At 35.8% G+C, this 19580-nt stretch overlaps 1 protein-coding gene across 22 annotated transcripts in view; it reads right to left on the bottom strand.

Annotated features, from left to right (window-relative positions):
• Positions 1–19580, bottom strand: part of grh (grainy head) — a 663099-nt gene that overhangs the window by 518524 nt on the left and 124995 nt on the right. Inside the window, exon 1 of one of the 22 annotated variants that reach the window (XM_067774953.1) lies at positions 11088–11697. The exons of the other annotated variants lie outside the window; for them this stretch is intronic. The gene's annotated coding sequence lies outside the window, so the exon portion shown is untranslated. Of the gene's footprint in view, positions 1–11087; positions 11698–19580 lie in introns of those variants that run through there. 22 annotated transcript variants of the gene reach the window in all.

The raw sequence follows: 19580 nt of genomic DNA, 5'->3' as shown, positions 1-19580 counted from the left end.
CGAGGAGTACCAGATATGCTTTCACATTTTTTTTAATTTCACCGATTACTGTCACATAACATAACGATTAGTCGTGGATAAAAAATCGACAACGCGCCAGTAACATACACAACAATAACACTTCGATAATAAATCGATAAATTTTCGATATAATATCGATAACAAATCGATTACTTTTGGATAATAATTCGCTAATACGCCGATAGGAAATGGATTACTTTTTGATAACGTATTCGTAACTTTTCGATAAATATTCGATTCGTCTTCGATGGAAAATCAATAACTTTTCCATAGCAATTCGATATTTATTTGATAGCAAAAATATATACATAGATAACACACCGTTAACAAATTGGAAACACTCTTTTCACCTTTCGATAATAAATCTAAAACATTTCAATTTTTTTTTTTTTTTGATAACAAATCTATAACTCTTTATTTCATCTTTCCCTAATGAAAATGGTCTGCGATTGATTTCTTTTGTCTACTTTGGAGTTAAGTTAAATCACTCTAGTCCCTTTTGGGTACAATTGCGACTAGTTAATTTAGAATTTTTAGAATTTTAAGAAGCAATAAAAAATGGCAAAGAAATGCGTAAAAAACTTGAATTTAAAAGAACTATTGAAGTAAAATAGTTGCTCCCCGTACTCTACTATCGTAGAATTTTTATACCCAGTTGTATTTGCACACAGGATATTATAACTTTGATTGGATAACGGTTGGTTGTACAGGTATAAAAGAATCGAGATAGATATATACTTCCATATATTAAAATCATCATCATCGAAAAAAAAAATTTATTGAGCCATGTCCGTCCGTCCGTCCGTCTGTCCGTTAACACGATAAAGTGGGTATATATTGAGATATCTTCACCAAATTTGGTACACAAGCTTATCTGGACCCAAAATAGATTGGTATTGAACATGAGCGAAATCGGATGATAACCACGCCCACCCGGCAGACGTTGTTCTGCCCTAAACTTGGCCTACCTGCATACATTTTAATATGCTTTTACCGTCTAACTCTGCCCTCCCCCCCCCCTTTTCACTTTTTCCTAATCCTTTTATTCACTACTCCCTCCGTCTTTTTCGCTTCATCTATCTCCATATACGCCTCATTCTATTTCTTCCTCCGTCTCCTTCTCTCTTTTCTCTTCTCTCACGTTCTTCTCATTCTTCTTCATCCCTTATTGCCTGTACCAGAGGGTGGTATGTATTTTGTTCCAGTCCCAGTCCCAGTCCCACCCCGAGTCTCAGTCCCAGTCCTAGTCCTAATCTTACTCCCAGTCCGTCTCTGGTCTACTTCCCAGAAAAAAGGATGGTAAATACTAATATATGCAAATTTATATACCAAATTTCAGGCAAATCGAATAGGACGTATGTAAATAGTTATGTGGGTATTATTAATTCATGTCTCTATTTCGGCTTCGCATGCATATTTATCAGTTTTGCCCGGTTGATGAAACTAAATCGAATATCCCAACGAAAATTACTTTGGAGCTCTCAGCAACAGCTTTCATTTCATATGCATATTACCGTCGCATTCTAGGGGTATACGGGTCCACGTTTTGGCCTATATCTTGAGACCCTAGTCACCCAGCGGTATAATATATTACTCTGTACTAAAGCACTCATCAACAGCTTTTATTTGATATCCATATTATATAAACACATTCTAGGGGTACCCGTGTTCACATTTGAACAAAATCGACCGACGCAACTCTTCAAACACTGGCGACCAACTAACACACATTTTAGCCTTCATTATATATATATAGATTTTTATTTTTCACACTTCACTATAATATTAAAACGAAATGCAGATATTCGTTGCTTTTGAAATTCAGCTTAAAAATTGCACATGGAAAGACTAGACTCTCCTGAATTAAAAAAAATGTATTAGTACTTCTAAATCGCGGGCCCCCTCAGAAACCCGGGGGTAATCCCCCCATTCCCCTTCCCCCCTCTCGCCGGGCCTGGTGATGTGCTATACTTGATATCATTCGCTATAATATTTTTTTATTGATAAGCACGTTGTTTAATTAAACACCAACCAATTACACGGAAGTATATCCGCATCACCTGAAAATATGAGTGCCGGTGCGTATACGTAACATTTTATTATTACGTATAAACATATAGAAAAATTGGCAATAAAATAATATTGCGACTATAAACTGAGATAAAAACTATCCTATATTTCAAGTTAGATCAAAATACACACGGGGTACAAAACAAATTCAAAATCGGTTCAGTAGTTTAGGAGTCCATCGCGGACAAACAATGTGACACGTGATTTTTATGTATAAAGATAAAATTTTAGAAAAAACAAAAAACTGATTATTTAGTAAATAATACACCTAGAATGAAATTTGGCGTGTGGACTGATATTGATACTCATAATAGAAATTTGAAAAAAAAATATATCCCGGCGGACTAAAGACTCTCCTGAATTAAAAAAAATGTATTAGTACTTCTAAATCGCGGGCCCCCTCAGAAACCCGGTGGTAATCCCCCCATTCCCCCTCCCCCCTCTCGCCGGGCCTGGTGATGTGCTATACTTGATATCATTCGCTATAATATTTTTTTATTGATAAGCACGTTGTTTAATTAAACACCAACCAATTACACGGAAGTATATCCGCACCACCTGAAAATATGAGTGCCGGTGCGTATACGTAACATTTTATTATTACGTATAAACATATAGAAAAATTGGCAATAAAATAATATTGCGACTATAAACTGAGATAAAAACTATCCTATATTTCAAGTTAGATCAAAATACACACGGGGTACAAAACAAATTCAAAATCGGTTCAGTAGTTTAGGAGTCCATCGCGGACAAACAATGTGACACGTGATTTTTATGTATAAAGATAAAATTTTAGAAAAAACAAAAAACTGTTATTTAGTAAATAATACACCTAGAATGAAATTTGGCGTGTGGACTGATATTGAGACTCATAATAGAAATTTGAAAAAAAAAAAATTTTAAATGGGCGTGACACCACTTGTGATAAAATCAATTTTACAGATATTATCAATAATAAATCAAAAATCGTTAAACCTATCGTAGCAAAATTCGGCAGAGAGGTTGCCTTTACTATAAGGAATGCTTTGAAAGAAATTAAGGAAATTGGTTAAGGACCACGCCCACTTTTATATAAAAGATTTTTAAAAGGGTCGTGAACGAATAAAATAAGCTAAATCTTTGCAAAAAATAGCTCTATATCAATGGTATTTCATTTCCCAAGTGGATTTCTAACAATAAATAAGAAAAAAGTTAAAATTTGAAAAAATGGGAATGGCACCGCCCCTTTTATGACTAAGCAATTTTCTATGTTTCGGGAGCCACAACTCGAAGAAAAATTTGTTCAGAATAGCACCATTTGTATATGTATTATTCGCAGCCTTGTAACACTACTAAGCGCACAAAACAAACAACAACAGCATTTCAAGTGTACAGCTGGGTATGTAATTCGTTTTCACCCGAACTTAGACCTCCTTACTTGTTTTGTTTTATTTTTCTACAATACAGATCAAAACTGGTTATATGCAACTAATGCCCGGTTTCATTATAGACTAGTGGCACTTTTTGGGGGTTATACCACTTCAAACTAAAACAAATCGATATCTAGTAGATAAGAAGTTGATGAAACGTCGTCTGGTTTCGTTTCGGCTGCGATATTGACTTGCAAAGTTTCCTTTCTCCTCCTTTTTTTTCATTTTCTGTCCATTCCTTTCATTACCTTTCCTTATCTTGATTTGTGATTTCGCTCATATCATCCCTTCCATGTACATTGTTCCCGCATAACGCTGCACTGTAGTGACTACAACAATGCTCGCATTCTGTATTCTCTCATACATTATTGGAGTATCACAGACTACGCCTAGTCAAATTCATTCCGTTACCAAAGACCAGGATTAATGCTTGCATTTACTTTGTGAAGCCCCCCATACAGTGAGCAAAGTTCTTTGCACATCAATAATTTGAGAACGCCCTCCACAACAATTACATTTCTCGTAAATTAATTTGTACCAAAACACGCAATCCCTTATTTTGAAATGCACTCAGCTATCAAATAACATACACAAACAAGCAGTTGACCTTGGAGAAGCACTTGTACATTGCCCTCTTTTGTCCACATGAGCGGTGAAGTGTACCGGATCATTTACTCGATTGACTCATATGACAAGCAGCAAGTAACTTATTAATATGAAAATCAGATACTCGGCTGTTTGATCATTGTCATCTAATGTGTGCATAAAATAACCAGTTCCAAATAAAAACTGACCTCACCCACTTAACAAAATACCAAGCGCGACAACGTTTTCACGCCAGCAGCATCGCGAACTACAAATAAGCAAAACAATAAGCAGTACTTATAAGGCACACAAACAAGTTCCATGAGACAAATAACCATAAAATAAAAGAAGTAAACAAATTGCATTAACCAGGACCGGATAGTCATTTATAGCCACCACCTCGCATCCAGCTAATTCTTTTTGTTGTTTTCGACATTGAACTTCTCTACAAATGCCTGTCTGAATGGCGATTCCTTGCCAGGCCAGTTGTCATGCAGGGCAGCGAGTACTGTAAATGAGCAAAGCGGTCAAACAGCGCTTGCAGCAACAACAAACAGCATCACAACACCATAAGCATTCAAGCCATAATCGTCATTAAACAAGAACGTATTAGGTCAAGGATTTGCCTTACCTTGCCGTTACCAGTTTTCGCACGCCACATACACTCATCCACCATCTACACACACACACTCGCATGTTGAAATGCTCTCTCGTCCTGTTTTGTAGAACGTGTTATACCGTAACGCACAGGGCAGCTTCCTCACTAAATTTTATTACTTTGCTTGTTGCTTCGATTACTGTTGTTGTGGCTGCTGATTTTCTTGTTTTGCGTAACCATTAACCAGAATTTGAAATCAAAACAAATGTAACCATTCTTGTTTTTTATTAATGCCTACGCAAGCTACAGTACACAAACAACAACAGCCAAAATAGATTAGTGGGGGTGGCCGTTGTTATATGAATGAATGAGAAACATGATCTGGCGGCGCCGACCTGCCCAACGATCGGTCGCGCTTATTTGGAATTTCAATCATAAAGCAGCATAACGCTTAGCTTGACTGCGTCATAATGGAAGCAGTTTGGTTGTTCTTCATGAACGCGTCAAGCGCCGAGCGTTGGTGCCTTCAACATTTGACACTTTACTGGTTGGACTGTTTTAGTTTGTTTGTTTGTTGGTTTCGTTGTGGCGTCTTTGTGAAGGAGTCAAACTAGTTGAACTGGCACGTGTATCCCGGTCTGGCATATTTGTTTACAAGCACACTTGTAGATACCAACATTTGTGTGTGTTTGTGTGTATGATGTTGTTTTGGTTTTTGTGTTCTTTCACCGTTTTGACATATGTGGCCCAGAAACCTGTTTAAATTATTTACCTTTGCTGAAGTATCCTGACCCTGCGTCAATATGAGATTGTATTGTGCGCTAAGCGTATGAAAGTAAATGAGTAATATACAAACAACAAACATAACTGTCTAAAATCTTATCGTTCACATTTACATATGTAGTTCTCTCTTAAGCGTTAAACAAACTTGAAGCGGGCGCTTGAGGACTTAAGGACAAACAATCTTTGTTTTTTTTTTTTATTTACCCGCATGAAAATATGTAAACCGCCCCTCGCATTGTTTTGGTCTTGCTTTTCGCTAAAGTTTCATTCAGGTTGTAAATACATAGTATAGTAAATGAGGGTCACCCAAAATCCTGGCAAATAGCCACAAATTCGAATGAAATCGGAACTTTACATATATCTCAATAAAGCTCGTTAGAATCACAGAAAGGACCCTCCTCATTCTCTGTGCTATAATCGCCACACCGCTACCGCTCCTCTCCTTCCTGCACCAATAAAGATACTCTTCGAAGGTTTTGGAGAATATTGTCGCTGTTGATGATCCTTTGGCACGGACTGATTCTCTGTGACCATCTCGGGAGCGATTTAATATGAGCACGTTGACCATTCTGTTTACTGAAAAGTTGTCCACGTGCTTCAAAAAGTTATTAATTTGTTATAAAACAGTCATCGATTTTCTATCGAAAAGTTATCGATTATCTGTGGAAAATTTATAGTTATTTTAGCATAATGTTATCATTTGTTTTCGAAAAGTTATTGATTTGTTGCCGGAGTGTTACCACTTTTCTATCTATCGATTTCTACGAGGTACATTTTACCTCGCCCTAGTGCTGTTGTTGATGCCAAGCGCACAGCTACTCAGCTTTTTTCACTCGGTGGCAGATACTACGTCTCAGCTAATCCCTTCGCTACGTACTATAACTAGCCCAGATGTCGCCTAACTGTTGCTAATCCGATACTTTTAGCTAACTTCCATAATATTTATCAGCTTATTTACTGGTCGTTCTACTCAAATGTTGCGATCGACACGATCTATTTCGTCAGTCGTGTGTCTGTCTACCAGCCCACCTCTCTCTTACCCCCAGCGGATTGGGGGACTTGGAATATATTAAGGCGGGTATGCCTGTCGTGACTAAGGTACCAAATTGATTCAAAGAATTGCCAGCGCAGTTAATAGCTTCTCCAACCCAATTGTCAACCTCGTTTACATGTGCCGCGTCCTCTTTTTTAGCAGCCGAAGTTCTGGCGACCCCAAGGTGCTCAAGGATCTAGAGAGTAGTAGGGCGTTACGCCCTAGAAGTTTCCATGTGATCTTACCAAATAGCTCCAGAGATGGTACTTTAGTAACTTAATAGTGATTGTTACCGGAATGTGCCGTATCTATATCCATCAATCATCAAAATAGGTAACAATCCCCAAAACTTTCGAAAAGTTTCCTTATCGCCACAACAACAACAATAACTACCTCTTTCTTCTTCTTCTCAACACTGAAAGGTACTTATTTTTTAGCAACCTGGCTCCTGCAAACGAGGCCACATCTCACTTCTTCTTCTCAACTCTATTGGCACGGAAACTGCTGAAACCTGGGGCTAGTGTGGGAGTACACTATCGATCCGAGCAAATAAATTCCGTGATTTACTAAGTTGTCTTCGTTTTATCTCTAGCGTAGGTTAAGTTCATAGACTCTTGAGCTAAAGCTGCTATCCTCACACCTCACCACATGTGATCATAGCACAAAAAATTCCTGTGTCTTTGTTCAGTAGAGATTTATGAAAACTGTGCTAAACCCAGCGTTTAATGAGTGCCACCTCAGTCTCAAATAAAATTCAACAGAGAAATGGCGCCCGAGCAACTCTTTCCGAATCTCGAATTTATATCACGATTCCGCATGGTAGGAGTGTTTTTAGTTTACCCCAAAAGCAAAAATCTACGTTATCGGCCACTACGTATAAGCTGTTTGACTTGAGCGACTTTCTCTTTGCAAATATTGTTCCGACTATATTCCCAAAGTGATCAGTCCTTCAGCAAACTTGGGTAGTAAAAGCTGATATGTTCCAAAAACTGCATGCTGGGTTTCTAGGTGTGTGTATGTTTTCGATCAAAACACATAACACTGTTTTTATTTTTGGAAGATGTTTGGAAACCAACTTGAGTGCCACATCCGCATTTAATAAAGTTCACCTGGCTCCCGATCAGATATTTTAGTTTCGAACTTACCACAAGTTCCAGAAATGAAGGTACGTTAAACATATTGTCCGCAATTAACACATTTGTGTTATGGACAGCTGGATGTACCGTCACTAAAGTCGAGTGACTTTTGAGATATTCATGTGATTTTTATTGCATTACGAAAATATCCAGCCACTTAGTGGCCCTTGCGTGAACGCAAGGTGAAAGAGTGAAAATGTTTAAAGTTTATTGGCTTACCTAGCCCACTTTAGATAGAGTGAATTAACTTATAAGCTTTGCCGAAAGGAATGCATGTTTGGAAGGATCCCGCTTTTGACTAACTTCAAAACCGATCCCGATAGCGCTGTACGGAGCAGTTTTGCAGAAAAAGTTTACCTAATTTAGTGTTCGCCTTTCACTGTATTGGAGTACAGCTGTTCTTTCTTGGTGTAGTAAAGAAGGAGAAACCTCTTTCACATCAAATTGATAAGTATTTTTGAAGGCATCGTGCATGCAGGTCTTCAAACATATTCAAACAGATTCCCTCCATAAAAGTCTTATGTAAATAAACTCATGTCAATGACTGCCCAAAATCAAAAATGGCTAAAATTAGGTTTGAACAAAAACGCTACCTTTACAATAAACCAATACATACGAAAAGATATCTATCCAAACTTTAGAAATTTTATTCGTAGATTTTACGACAATTGACGACGCTATTCGATATTCGAAAGATTTTTAACATTAAAAGCATAAAATAAATTAAAAAGAAGAAAAATGTTAAACAAAGAAAAAAGTCTTCATTGGCTGTCAACACACAAACCAAAAATTTTACGAATGCTGAGTTGTACGTAGTACGTCGTACAGACATTTTGGTTTGCGAACGCGCATGCGCACACGGTTGAATGGTTCATTGATTGTGTGGTTGAAGTGGCGATCAAGCGGAGGTCGCAAGACATTTTGTAGATAATGGTGGAGCAAAACAAAATTCACAAAATATTTATGGATGCCATTATCTTGGTTACGTGTAATGCGCAATGCTATTTATTGGCTGAATCTTTTGTCAAAGCGTTGCTAAAATTCATCTAGCTTCTAAAGGTAATAAAGAAGTGCGTACAAAACAAATTGGCATTACAAAATTTATGCATCCTTAGACCTCATAAACCTAGTTGTGGTACGCCGATCTGCTTTATCGTAGAAGAGTTATAAAGTCAGATTCTATATGGGTCATTATTCTTTTCCAACATGTTTATTAAAGATTACATCTCACTTGTGTACATATATGAGCAGCGAAGCTTGGAAGACAATAAGTAAATATAATAAAGACCATCGAACAACAGCAACCCATTCCGACAAGAGTAACAATGAACATAATAAAAATAAATAAACATTTTGAGAAATACGTAAAGATTAAATAAAAACAACAACATTCGTAGAAGTAATAATGAAAATCAGCCGTGATCGTTAGCTGTAAAAATGACTGTGGAAATCAGCACTTTTTTGAACCCTCAAGTCATTTATTGGAATACAGGCCCTTACGCATATATACACTAGAGTGGAGCAATATCTAAAGAAAAGAAAAGAAAAGAAAAGAAAAGAAAAGAAAAGAAAAGAAAAGAAAAGAAAAGAAAATAAAAGAAAAGAGAAGAGAAGAAAAGAAAGAAAAGAAAAGGCAAGAAAAGAAAAGAAAAGAAAAGAAAAGAGAAGAGAAGAGAAGAGAAGAAAAGAAAGAAAAGCAAAGAAAAGAAAAGAAAAGAAAGAAAAGAAAAGAAAATAAAAGAAAAGAAAAGAAAAGAAAAGAAAAGAAAAGAAAAGAAAAGAAAATAAAAGAAAAGAAAAGACCAAGGAAAAGAAAATCCACTAAAATTAAAACTAAATTTCTTAGAAAAATTGCAGAGCGTTGGTCTCAAATCACTTTGGAAACTAACTACCAAACTTTCTATTTTTCTTATCGATCTCGATATATATTAGAAGGCGTAAATTTCAACGGAGCGATTTTTGTCGGTACTGTACTTGGTATTTTCTTAAAAAAAAAAAATAAATGTAAGGCGCGATAACCTCCGAAGAGATCTAAGGCCGAGCTTCTCTTCCAATTTGCGTCGTGCTCCTCTTGATTTTTCCCTACAAATTGGCCGGACGGGACCTACATGTTTTATGCCAACTCCGAACGGCATCTGCAAGGCAGATGAGTTTTCACTGAGAGCTTTTCATGGCAGAAATACAATCGGAGCGCTTGCCAGACACTGCCGAGGGGCGACCCCGCTTAGAAAAATTTTCTTCTAATTGAAAAATCTTATTTCTAAAATTTTGATGTTGCTTTGCCCGGGAGTTGAACCCAGGGCATACGGCGTGATAGGCGGAGCACGCTACCATCACACCACGGTGGCCGGTGGTATTTTCTTATTATACATAATTTTGGAACAAAAATTTCACTAGAGTCTGGGTGTCAAGTCAATTTTCAGAAAGCTATCAAAACTTTTCATTTCTTATCGATAACGATATATATTAGAGAATTAATTTTTTTTTAATTACGAATCTGCACACATTTCTAAGGAAAAAAGCCCTAAGACCATGGGTCTCAGGTCCATTTTGAACTAACAAACCTTCTCGTTTCTTATCAATATTTTTATTAACTTGTTGGAGATGGTAAATTTTTGCAGCAAATTTTTATAACCACGCCCACTTTTTCGATATCGAAAATTTAAAATTATGGAAAAATGAGATAATTCAAAAACGAATACCGCTAAGGTAATGGAATTTGGTAAGTGAATTGTTTTTATGGCGCAAAACATAAATTTCAAAAAATTTATATAGAAGAAGGAAATTTGGCAGTTTAACAAACCGTAAATCAAAAGCCGTTGAAAAAACGTTGAAATTTGGCACTGTCCTTGCCAAAATATATAAATTGAGTGAAGAAAATTTAAATTCGGTTAAAGATCACGCCCACATTTCCTAAAGGTCTAACCTTAACAAAAATACATTTGACTGATATTCTACCTCAGTAGTTGTATGGTTGAGCTAAGAAGAAAACTTTAACAAATTTTGAAAATGGGCGAGACCAGCGCCCTTTTTTGTTCCTCTTTCCAAAATTCTTTTAATGCCGTACGTCGAAAAAAAATCTCCCAATCCGAACAAAATTAACAAAATTTGGCATAAACATTTTTTTAATATAGACTTCCATATATATAATTGCTCGGGATGAAAAAAGGAATGATTTAGCCATGTCCGTCCGTCCGTCAGCCTGTGCAGACGATGACTTGAGTAAATATTGAGATACCTTATTGAAATTTGGTATATGGATTCCTTGGCACTCATCTCCTCGTCGTAATAAGATTGGAGGCACATATTTTCCTTATAACAGGAAATATTTCTAGTAAAAATTAACGAGACACAACGCCCAATTTTATATGTAAAGGATGTTTACAAGGGTCGTAGACTAGAATAATAAGCTATATCTTAGTTAAATATAGTTTATATAATTCACTTACCAAGTTTTATTGTAAGAGAAAATTGGGTGACATTTTTTTTAAAGGCTGGTGCCACGCTCCTATTTCGATCAAGCATTACACAACATATTTTAACGAATTTACTGCAATTCTCCTTATTTCCAATCTTCTGCTAACGTTCGAATTACTACACTTTGAATAAATAACTCCACTATTCAATAATGCAAAATGGCTTTTATTAAAGTACTTTCAAAATAACACTACTATTGCTCGCCAGATAGCGTCTTAAATCAAACTGATTGTCGCGCCTCCACTGTTGCTGCCTTTTATACTCTGTGATTTCCTCGTTGCATCTTCTAGGCGCTTCCAGAATTCACTTAGTTACTGCTACAAAATTATAACTACAGATGCACGTGTATATCTTCTCATATGCGCGTGTATTTGTGAGCGACACTTCCACAATTATAGTTGCATACTTTTGGGAGCATCTCAGATAAGATATCTGCATGTGTTTGTGCGTCTCTTCTCCGCTGCGTGTACGTACATATGTTTAGACATAATGATTCATCTATTGATGTGCATACAAGTCACTGCTTAGCATCGCCTTAGAGATGATAGTATCCCTTAGTGTTGCTAATATTCGTCCCAATATCTAGAGCAACAAAATTCGAAAAAGTAATTTATGTGAAATGAACTGTACAATTAAAATCCACGCTGAGTATATAATGTTCAGTTGCACCCGAACTTTGACACTCTTATTTGTTTTTCAAATTTTATCGATTATTGTTTAAAATTGAGTCTTATCCTTTAACTTTCATTTCATTTCAAATTTGTTATCGATCATTACTTTAAGCTTTCTTATCGCTTATTTGAATTTCTGCCAATTTCTATCGATAGTTATTGACTGTTTTATAAACTTTTAATACTTTACCAATTTTGTAAGTTTGTTTCGCTTTAATCGACTATTAAATTAAGTCTTCTTATCGATTATTTTATATTCAACATATGTTTTTTTCGATTTTCATTGAGTTTTTGGTTATGTGTTGCCACTTTTTCGTTTACTTTTATTTGTTTTAAATTTTTTATCGTTTATTGATTTTAGCAGAGCCTTATAATTCTATTCAATCTCTATAGAGTTGTGTTGGATTTAATGGATTCTGAATTTAATGGTCAATGTTTTACCGAATTTACATTATTTTTTCAGTTATTATTACATTACATTTCAAAACATGTGTAATCGACCTTTCCAAATTTCAATCAAAGCGTACTTATTGACTTCAATTGAATTTTAAATTAAGTTAAGTTGTATTTTTATCGGCTTATGGCTGGATTTGAGTCTTATCAAACATTTCAATTTCTGTAGATATTTTTATATCGGTATTTATAGAGAGACAATATTTTAATTTTTTTCACAATTTTCTTGATTTGTGGATTATTAATTTTCATAATTTATCGTTAAACTTATTATTGGTACATTATCAATTCTACTAAATTTAGAATTATTGTCGAAGATAGTTTGGAGTTTTCTTATCGATTACTTCACTTTATATACATTTGTATCGGCGTTACTCGACTACTTAATCAAATGTCAATATTTTGGCATTTTTGGAAAAAAATATGGTTTTTATCTAATATTAAGTTATCTAACTTCGCAAACTGCAAATAATCTGTATCGACTTTTATCGCCTTCTTAATTAGCCCTCGATATTTTTTTGACTGCAGCAAATTTTTATTTCTATCGATTTTTATAAACACTAATGGATTTTCATCGTCTTTTTAAACAATTATTGTAAATTTTTCGAGCTTAAGCATCTTTTTCAAATTTCACTTTTTTATCGATTTTTATAAACATCAATAGATTTTCATCGATTTTTTGATATTTTTTCGAGTTTGAGCTTCCTTTTCAATTTTGTATCGACTTTATAAGCGTTTGTCGATTTTCATCGAATTTTCAGACAACTGTTGTTATTTTTTTTCGATATTCAGTGCCTTTTTCAATCCTCATAGACATGCTTAGACCTACAATCATCAACACTTATCGCTTATGGCGACTGTTTAGTGAAGTATCACCCCATCTGGCAGGGAGTTTTGTTAAAAGTCCTATCTCAGACAACTTTTCTTTAAACCTTTATTTCGAATTTGTGTCTTTCGTCCCAACCTAATTCACAAGCTCACATAAATATGCTTAATAAAAAATCCGATTGAAGGGGAAAATTTTCAAGTATGTTATACTTTACATTTGTAGTATACGAGTGTACGCATGCGCAAAGCTTTATACATGACCAAAAAAAATATCTCAGTTTGAGAGCCAGAAGGTAATATTTTCGAAAAACAATTTAAATTTTTTTATTTCTCTGCGTTAATGTGATGCCGCTGATGTGTCTTTCGGTCTGTCGAGTTCTTATTGTTGTTGTTGTTGCTTATACCGCGAGATGCGAGCGCTTTCATTAGCAATGATGGCTGGTCACTTTTGGTATAACCGCCCTTCCGCTACCTCCCAATATACCTACATATGCACATCTTGAGCTCACCGATTACTTGCTGTAAGTAATAAAAATTCCTGCAGAGATATAAAGGCAACAACAATAACAGCAATCACAGCAACACTAGCCACAACTAAACTGACCTAAAATTAAGTTAACGAAACTTTAATCAAAGCGACATGTACACTAAAATTATATACAGATGAGCATGTGTGCGTTTGTGTATGTGTGTGCCTTGGTAGAATGATCGAAGCCAGTGGCAAGAAATAAGAAACGTTTCAAGTTAAAAAAATATTTCAATAATGAAGGGTTCAATATAACAAAACACAAAGTATGATAATGCCAACAACTGAAATGGAACGTTGACCAAAAATGGTATGGACAAGCGGCAAAAAAAATTCATGAAATTGCTCTTTGGCAAAATGTTAATGCAAGATGAAGAGAAAGAAAAAAATTCAAGTACGATCGCAACATCACAAATTATACGGATAACTAAGTTAAATTTTATCTCGATCAATCTTCTCCCTTAATTTGGTATAAATAAATTTTTTAGTTTGTTTCCTTTTTGCCGGCCGTGATTTCAGTTGAATGTTTTTTGAAAGGAGCTGTAAGTTGTATTATAAACTTCGAAAGCAAGGCATGGAACTTGGCCTTTTCGAAAGAGGATAGTAAGCCTTGGAGACATCTACATACATATGCATAGTGCTTCAGCTTTCAAAAGGCATATAACGAAGTTCCGGATGAAAACATGTGCCGGACCCAAATCTTATGAAGCGTTTCTAAGATTATTGGCTTTAATATGAAAGTTGAATTTTTTGTGGAGTTCGATCCTGGCTTCTTTTCTGAATAACCAAAGGAAATTTATTGATCGAGTGATAATTATAAAATGTTTTGGTTGTTGTTGGCGGCCATCGTGGTGTGATGGTAGCGTGCTCCGCCTACCACACCGTATGCCCTGGGTTCACACTCCGGGCAAAGCAACATCAAAATTTTAGAAATAAGGTTTTTCAATTAGAAGAAAATTTTTCTAAGCGGGGTCGCCCCTCGGCAGTGTTTGGCAAGCGCTCCGGGTGTATTTCTGCCATGAACAGCTCTCAGTGAAAACACATCTGCATTGCAGATGCCGCTCGGAGTCGGCATAAAACATGTAGGTCCTGTCCGGCCGATTTGTAGGGAAAATCAAGAGGAGCACGACGCAGATTGGAAGAGAATCTCGGCCTTAGATCTCTTCGGAGGTTATAGCGCCTTACATTTATTTTATTTATTTTTGGTTGTTGTTGTAACAGTGGGTTCAACACCTTCCTGTAACAAGAGAGTACGGAACACTTTACAAATATCTCTATGACTCTGAGGATTGCAATTTGTGGAAGGGCCGCAATAAATAAAAATAAGTTACACTTAATTTAAATTTCTTGGGCGGAAATGATCTGATAATAAGATCACATCCATTTTGATGATTGAATAATAACAGCCGTAGCTAATGTATGCAACAAGTCAGCGGTTGGTATAAAACCAGGCTGCGCTCTTTAGCTTGGCAGTGCATATACACAATAAGAACGAGCCTGTCCCCTTCTCTCTAGTTCTTTGGTTTAAATGACTTCGAAGAACTTAAATATGCGTTGTTTAAGCCTTTGTGGTTGGTGGTGTTTTATCCCCATATGATTGGCGTGCCTCAGTGGTTTCCTAAAGGCAGGCCCAAACCATTATTCACCCAGCAAAAGTACTCTTGCTCTTTTATTATTACATGTTTCTTTGTCTCTACGCATTTGTTTGTTTTACCATCGTGATTGCTTGGAAAAGGCTCTTCGATATACATATGACCTGTACACCACTATAAAAGTTAGCTCCCTTGTTTCTTCAGTTTGTTATCTCACGACGTGATTACGCAAGTGACACAATTATTGGACATACACATTGATCGCATAATATTACCAATTTTCCAACACGCTCAGCTCTGCGGTACGAGGTTCGATCATAATTTCTACTTCAGCACACATGCATCCGCCATTGCCTTCAAAGTAGGGGGTGACAACAAAAAACTCACGTCGCTTGCCAGCAGTGCAGCACTCGGCAAAATGTGAAGAAACACCGAAGACGACATATAAAGAAATAAATAGTCCAATTCATTGCTATGCGTCGCGTCGTCCACCGACTTACAGGATATCGTTTAAAAAAAATTGGAGGCCTGATAAAAGTTCGCAGCCATAGCTACTAACGGTTGTTTTATTTAGTCGAATGCATAGCATTCTTGGAAATGCTCAATGTGAAAGGATGTTTTTGACATGAAGTACCCGCAGTTCCTGCTAAATATCTAGACTTCCCAGTTGGCAACTGCTTTTCAGATCATGTCGGGATTGTTTCAGGTAATAGAGTGTAAGGGAATATTTCGGGATTGTTTGCAGAACCCTGGCTAGAATAAAACCAGCTTTTTACAGCAAAAATCCTTGGGGAAAAGGTTTGGTTCTGTGAAAAAATAAACTAGCCTCAGAGCGACTGGGAACGAGTCATATTCTCTTATTAGCGCTAGATAAATATGTTCAATTAAGTTCTGTTATGTGTGGTTAGCCCCAAAAATTTGAATATATGAATTCACAGTTGCGTCCAGATTATTGTGCTCGGTTAGCCACCCAATTCTTGGTAAGATGCCGTCGTGAATGCTGGATGTAGGCGGCGAACTCTCGCAGTTTTTAGTGCGTACCATACCATTGTATACAGGGAATCCTTCACTGTTGCTTTAACGCAATTTTGACTCAATCTTCCTGATTTTTGGGCCTTACTACGCATCGCAAACTTTAAATGAATAAAAAATGTTTGCACTCAAAGGAGAATACGAATCAAAGCCAATCCTTCCCTGTTCAATTTATGTTTTTTTTAATACAAGCTAGCGCGCGGGATCGCTTTTTATGGTGGAAAGCGGGATTTTTCTTTTGCCATGGGCCATCAAATTATTTTGCCTCAAGAGACGCTGTACCGCTGCGATTCTAATTTTCATATTTATACTGCCCTCGATTCCGCGGAAGTTTTTAGAGCAGTGTTAAATGTATTCAGAATAGCCATGATGACGATATTCCTATCAACGCGTTCAGTGGCCTTTCGTGGTCGACCACCTCGAAAATGAGGAGATAAAGTCACCTATTTAATGTATTTCGTCCATAATCTTTTTAAGGATAATTCATTGTAATGTACTCCACCTACTATTTCCAAGTATATACAAGTATATAAATTTTTTTTTCAAGCATAAAACTATTATTTTTATGAAATATTGTTGCTTTTACGAAAACTGCTAGGGACTTTCCAGCTTTCTCGCCTTAAGATACCCCCTAATGAATTAAGGAATTGTCGATGTTAATCGCAATGACTAAAAAATTTTGTTACGCAGCTGTAGTGACTGTAGAAACGCCGTAATAGGAAAACAATTTTCCTCGGCTGTTTTTTTTTTTTTTACCGTAAGTGTAATATTAAAATGATCAGCCTTCTCCTCGTATTTTTATTCATGTTAACTACTATTCCGCATTGTATCATATTATCATCGTGTTCTTGTGCATCTCAAACTTCATCTTCGTCCGCATCTACATCTTAACTATCATATTTATTTTAACTTTCATCCAATTTATATCTTCCCTCCTTCACCTTCCACCCCATCCACTTATCTTTATTTTACATTAAATCTCTCTCTTCACCATCTTCCTCATTTTCACCAAAAAAAGCCATAATTAATGAACACTTTAAGTTAGTTCAAACTCTGAGAACTGTTTTAAAATAGTCCTCTTTCAACCGAATTCTAATATAGCACATTTGGGAATAAATTCTTTAACAGGTAGATTTTTAAACCGGCAACTGAGATTTACGAGCCATATAATGTATACTTACTATGATACCTCCCCCAATTGTATAAAGAAAATGTTAACTCCAGCATAAACTTTTCCTCCGAGCTCATCCCTGGATAAGCACTACAGATGCACTAGCACAACAAATTTATTATCTCATAACCGGTGAATAGCTGACTAGACAGTCAAGATGGTAATCAATCAAAACTCGTTTAAGAGCGAAGCGCCCATAGCTCTATATCGGTTCATAATATTACAATACCTAACACCACATTCATACTACGTACATATATTGCCAATGAACTTTGCTGGATGCTGGTTATGTTTTCTTTGTAAACGATTTGTTAGTAAACAAAATAGCAGCAATAACGTCACGTCACATACATAATCCAAAAGTCGACAATCAAGAAATGGAAACGAGTAATTTTTTTCTAAACAACTAAAGGAAGTACAAGTTTTAAGTTATTTAGTATTGTTATTGTCGTTTTCTAGTTTGTACTCGTAATAATGTGGGCATATTAGTTCGAATAGCGATGCAGCAAAATCAAATCGAAAAAGTAATCGAAGAGTTTTACAAAGCTGTTTAATTTCATTTATTTATTAAATATTTTTGAGAAAAAATCGACAGCTGTTTCGATTATAATTTGTTAATATCTTCACAGCATTTTCTGCTGGGAGTGAGATTGGAACCCGGAAACAATGGCGTAACAATAGGGTGGCAGGGCTGGCAAAATGCCACGGGCCCCGGGCCAAGAGGCCGCGATATCAAAAATATTTTTTTTACATTGTACCTGAGTATTTAATTTTATTTGAAAAGTATATTTTTATATGATCTGCTTAAGGCAAGTAAAGAACATAATACAATTCCAAGTTAACCATTAAGCATTTCAACCAAATAAACAAAAAGATGTTGATTAATTTTTAAAGATGTACACTTTACACGTCAGAGAAATTATTGATATGCAAAATTTTTTTGCTTTAAAAGTACGGTTTTTGAAGTCCAAAAAGCGCTAACGAAAACATACAGGTAAATTGCAAATCAAATGAAAGAAATGAGTCTGTTTCACTCAAAAAGAAGACCGAAAACTACAATTTTGTTATGTTATTGGTTTTCCATTGCAAGATCCTACTCACTATCGATGCATCCTCTAAAGCACATCAGTCTAAAGTTACCGAACTCTCAAATGCCTTAAAACGTCTGAAAATTTGTCTAGAATATTTGGAAAGGTATCGACATGAATTTGAAAATTTTGAAATGGGAGCGAATAGTGTAGCAGAAAAATGGTGCATCACCCCTGAATTTTCTAAAACTCGCCAGAAGATGGTAAAACGCTCCTTTCAATGAGCTTTTGCGAATATGAGCATCTCCATGATCCGGAAAGTTTGTTCAAACTGAACATATTTTATCGAGCATTGGACGTCATTATAAACCAACTGAAATCGAGTTTCATTTCAATGAATGAAATTGTTTAAAATTCTTTGTTTTGCAACCTTCCAAAATTTTAAATGGCACTGATCCTTTAAATAAAAGCTCTAGAATTTGTTGAGATATACAAAAAAGACATATCTGGATTATTAGCCAGAGAAATTCTAACTTTTGGACTCACTTTTAGAGGCAAAATAGAAAAATGATTTTTTATTAGAAACCTTGCTGATTTATTAATAATAAAAAATAATTTTATGTCATGAAAAAAAATCATTTTTTTCTTGAAGTATGCACTGCATTACTGTTATTCTTACAAGTCTTGAGAGTACAGCTATTACTGAAAGACAATTTTCAAAACTAAAGCTGATAATGTTATTTGATGATGTTATAGACACTTTCGCGGAACAGAAATTTCGAAAAAAAGATTTTTCTTAATAAATATCTTATTGAAATTAAATTGTTATTTTTATTTCATTGTAAATGCATTCAGGGTTCCGCATTGGGCTAGCATGGACTACATACCATTCTCTCTTGCCTAAGAGAAGAGGCCTATGGCCATTAGTGTGACATATACAATGTGTAATTGAGTACGCTGAAAATCTCGAAGTTTATTAAAATTAAATTGAGTACAATGTGACGATTTTTATTAATAGGGTCCCAGCAAGAGGATTTGCCACGGGCCACAGAGGGTATAGTTACGCCACTGCCTGGAAACCTGCGTTGATCGATCTGTTGGCAAACAGACTCGTCTAAACATACGTCGTGTTGTTGTAAAATTTTTTCGGCATATATTTGAAGT

This window comes from Eurosta solidaginis, chromosome 3 (assembly GCF_040869045.1).
Source record: "Eurosta solidaginis isolate ZX-2024a chromosome 3, ASM4086904v1, whole genome shotgun sequence".
NCBI classification, from domain to species: Eukaryota; Metazoa; Arthropoda; class Insecta; order Diptera; family Tephritidae; genus Eurosta; species Eurosta solidaginis.
This window is presented reverse-complemented; position numbering and strand designations above follow the sequence as displayed.